At 53.5% G+C, this 4,198-nt stretch overlaps 1 long non-coding RNA gene across 1 annotated transcript; it reads left to right on the plus strand.

The window, feature by feature from the left end:
• The first annotated feature begins 1,829 nt into the window (after positions 1 to 1,829).
• On the plus strand, positions 1,830 to 3,475 carry LOC118673671. The gene is made up of 2 exons (XR_004973438.1): positions 1,830 to 1,964; positions 2,768 to 3,475. It is a non-coding gene; the product is annotated as an uncharacterized LOC118673671 (long non-coding RNA).
• The last annotated feature ends 723 nt before the right edge of the window (positions 3,476 to 4,198 follow it).

Genomic DNA, 4,198 nt, shown 5'->3' on the forward strand with positions numbered 1-4,198 from the left:
ATCCGAGACCATGATCCTGACACCAGCCTGGCATGAGGAGAGCCAGGAGCAGGCTTTCAGAGAGGAGCAAGGTGGTACCCAGAAAGGTCATGGTGAGAGGATTCACTCTGGGAAGTTCTCCTTCAAGTACCTCCTAGGGCTGGGGAATAAGATCACCTAAAGTGCTCATTCTGGGCTCCAATGAATGGACACCTTTACTTTTCCATTAAAATCCCCGGTGCTTCCACCAGTTGACTAGAGAGGAGACCTGATGGGGACTCGTTTCTGGGGGTGTGCGTTTAGGAGGCAGGGATGAAATGTCTGGGCCCATTATCCCTGGATCCTGAAAGCCTGAGTTTGGGTCCGAGGAGAGAACCAAGAAGGACACCCTCCTCCACGTGGTTTGGGTGTGGGTGGGTGGGTGGGGGTTGGGGAGGTGAGAGCAGGGAGGCTTTGGTGACTGCATTGGGTTTCCTACTTCCTTCAGGAATAGGCTGATTCCTCCAGGAGATACACAGAATGTTTGCGATAGAAATGATAATTTCCAATCAGCCTTTGATATACAAGATGAACAACTAGCCCTGTCTTTGATAAAAGTCAACGGTAATGGGTAAAGTAAGTTAGAGTATGAGGTCACAGCAAGGCCATTAATGAGCATGCATTTGCCCAAATCTTCTCCCAGCAGAGATCCTGTCTCTATCTTGGTACTTCATTACTTCCTTCTTTTCTAATACTGACCTCACCTCTTGGAATGTCTCACCTGGACTCACCAGCAGGTGACCCTAGATACATGCATCCTGTTAATCAGGCTCTAAAGCCACGTTAAATGAAACTGGTATCATTCGTGACTTACCTTTCCTTGTCTGTTCCCTCATGCCACGCCCAGTTCACTCACCCCCAAACCTATGCTTCACCAACAACTCTTGGATTCTTAGTCTTAGATTCCTTTTATCTCACATTCATGGTAGTGGGCAGTTGCATTGATTAAGAAGCAGTTTTGAAACCAGTTGACCTCCAAGGTGTCTCCTAATTCTTCAAAATTAGTTATTCTAAAACACCATGGATAATTTGGACCTTGGGAAAGATTGGTGGCTTCCTTCCTGGCTTTTCCCCTTCCTTCCTCCCTTCCGTTACTCCTTCCCTTTCCATTGGGCAGTGGCCCCAGGGAGAACTTATCTTCAAAGGGAGTTTGGGGATGGGGTAAGGAGCAGAGAGTCCCGCAGGCTGACTTGGCATGCAACTGGACCAGCATCCTGCACATATTTTTCTCTTCGGCCCACCAGGGCTGATGGGGATATGCTAACATGGCTATATTCACAGCTTTTCTGGTCTTCATGGTTCCATAACAGAGTTCTTCTTCCTGTCCTAGTAACAGAGAGAAATCACCACTGGGTTTCCCATAGGTACATCCCCACCATTGTCTCCACTCAATCCAATCTAGGAGCAAGTGGAAGCATCTGAAAAGCCCAGCAGGCCTTTTGCATAGCTTGTAGCCTGACTCGAGGAGCCAAGGACCAAGAACCGGAGAGATGCAAACCAATAACAAGTGGATGCACTGCCAAGTAGATGACTCCAGAGGGATGATGTGTGAGCAGGGGACGAGCGTGTGTGTCCACATTGTAGAAAAAGGACAAAGAGAGTAGGTCCCAAGAAAGGGCTCCAGCCCTCTCCTCACTTGAGCCCCCTGCTTTGCCTTCACCCACACAGCCCTCCCAGCTATGAACAGTGTCCTGTTGGGAAAATAAACATGCCACAGCATCCTGGCACTTCTAGGTGGTGACTTGAACAGCCACGTGCACCACCTACAGTGTTACCTGAGTGACAAATGTCTCTGGGATGTGAGTGTCAGCTGAGCATGTCTATTGGGAAATGGGCCCCTCCCAGGAGCCAGTGCTATTGAATCTTATATAAGGTTCTCTGGCTGGACACTGCTCAGTCCACAGCCTGTTGGAGAACTGAGTGTCTTCCAGTGGAGTGAGGGTCTGGTGAGTCTTCAAACGCGGCCTGGGGAGGAGGTTGGGAAAAGCAGGAGGCAGAACACAGCCAGCAGGTGGATGCACAAGGAGAGGCCTGAAAAGGGCCTTAAGCATCAAGTGAGCCAGCCTCTCACGGTACCAATGAAGACCTGGAGGCCAGACTGGGGGTGTGCGTGTGGCTTTACAAGGTTCCACGGCAAGTCTTTAGCGGAGATGTGACCAGAGCCCAGGTCTTTGGTCCCCTGGACTGGGATGCATTTCCAAAGTCAGCATCTCTCTCCTCTTCCTGTGGTTTTTGGGGAAGGACAGGCACAGGCAGGAAAGCATGACCAGGACATGCCTCTGGCCTGTGTGGATTCTGTAGCCCCGCGTTAGGGATGCAGGTGTGATGTGAGTCTTTTCGAACTGACGGGGTGTTTATACAAGGCCAATAACCGCAGGCACATCACTTGAAGGTCTCTGGCCACAGTGAGATGGGGGAGGGGAGAAGAGCCAGGAGAAGATTTTGGGTTGGGTCGTACAGATAAATTGCCTCGATAGCCTCTTCTTTTTCCACTTCGGGGAACCTTGGGGGCTCCTTATCTAGTCCCGGGAAATGGAAAGCCATCCACGGTTTGCACAGATTGGTTCTCGCTCTATGCACGTTTAACTCACGGGAAACGCCTGCATGGGGTTTGAGTCTTTGCTCCCCCTCGTTTCTTCCTTGTACCAAGCCAGGCTGGCTCCATCCCAAAGCCAAATCTCAAAAGCCCCAAGTTCCACCGTTGGAAAGAAAGAGTCTGCTCGCGTGTGACACGCTGCGTTTCTTGCAGGTTCGTGACAGCTTCGCGATGTCCTCCCAGCAGAGCGCTTCCGCCAAAGGCTTCTCCAAAGGGTCTTCCCAGGGCCCCACCCCGTGCCCCGCCCCGGTGCCCTCCCGGGCCTCCTCCTCCTGCTGCGGCTGCGGCGACTCCGGCTCCGGCTGCTGCGGCTCCGGCTCCGGCTGCTGCGGGGACTCGGGCTGCTGCGGCTCCGTGTCCACCGGCTGCTGCTGCTTCCCCAGGAGGCGCCGCCGGCAGCGCAGGAGCGGGTGCGGGTGCTGCGGGGGCGGCAGCCAGAGTTCTCAGTGCTCCCCCAACACCCAGAGCCCGGGCTGCTGCGGCGGCTGCTGAGCGCACCGAGGCCCGGAAGAGCCTCTCCTGAACCACCCGCCAATCAGAGAGCGGCCCGCCGCCGTGCTGCCACCCCGCCTCCTATCACTGTGCTGGAATTCCGGTCTGGGGCACCCCTTCGTCCCAGGCCCCCATCAAGCTAACTGCACTTGGATGTCCAGAAACCCACCCCGTTCTCAGCCCCACAAAACTTCCCGACCGCGTGATTTTCCTGCCTGGGCACCTGAGAGCCATGGTGGACTCTACTGTCTGCATGGACACTGCACTCTGCTGTCTGCCTAGGCTAGCACACAGTAGGTGCTCAATAAATGCCTACTGATTTGATTGTCTTAAAGACATGTCATAATAAAGCTACCTCCTGAGAACCCACACGTTCCTTTTGTTCTTTCATTTGGATATTCACTGTGTCTGTTCTACCTGTCCACTCCCTCTCAGCCCTAGCTTGGCATATTCGCAAAAGACAGGAAACGGAAATTCCTGCCGGAACAAAAGCGGATCTCTGGTGCTTCACAATGAGAGCAGAAGTTGCATAGGGAGCCAGGCAGCGTTCTAAGAACTCAATGGGACATGCACCATCTCATTTAATTCTCACAGTAACTAGGGGAGGTAGGTGCTTGTAGTTCCATTTTATAGGAGAGAAACAGTTCATGTAACTTGCTCCGAGTAGCCCAGATGGTGCGTGATGGAGAATCCTGGCTGCCTGATTCCAGGTTTATGTCCCTATCTGCTCTGCGTGGTCCTCTGTAACCCCCTCCCAGACGCTTGCCCACCCACCTGTCCCCTGGGCCAGGCAGCTACGTGGCAAAGGTTTGGATCTGCAGCTCTTGGCTGTGGAACCAGGTTAGCTGAGACTTTTTTGCTTTGGCCACAAAGGATCATGGACCCCCTGCTGTGCTTGCTGGGTAAGGAGACTCCCAAGCTGAGCCTTACAGGACTGGAGGCTCCCTCTCCAGGTCTCACCCCCGCAGTTGAGGCCTGATCAGGAGCCATGGGCTTCCCAGACTCTGTGGGGTCTGATGTGCCACACTCAGGAACACGGGGGTGTCATTCTCTAGAGGGGGTGGTTGTGATACTGGTGGTGGTGTGGGGGTC

The sequence above is a fragment of the Myotis myotis genome, unplaced genomic scaffold, assembly GCF_014108235.1.
Source record: "Myotis myotis isolate mMyoMyo1 unplaced genomic scaffold, mMyoMyo1.p scaffold_m19_p_18, whole genome shotgun sequence".
NCBI lineage: Eukaryota > Metazoa > Chordata > Mammalia > Chiroptera > Vespertilionidae > Myotis > Myotis myotis.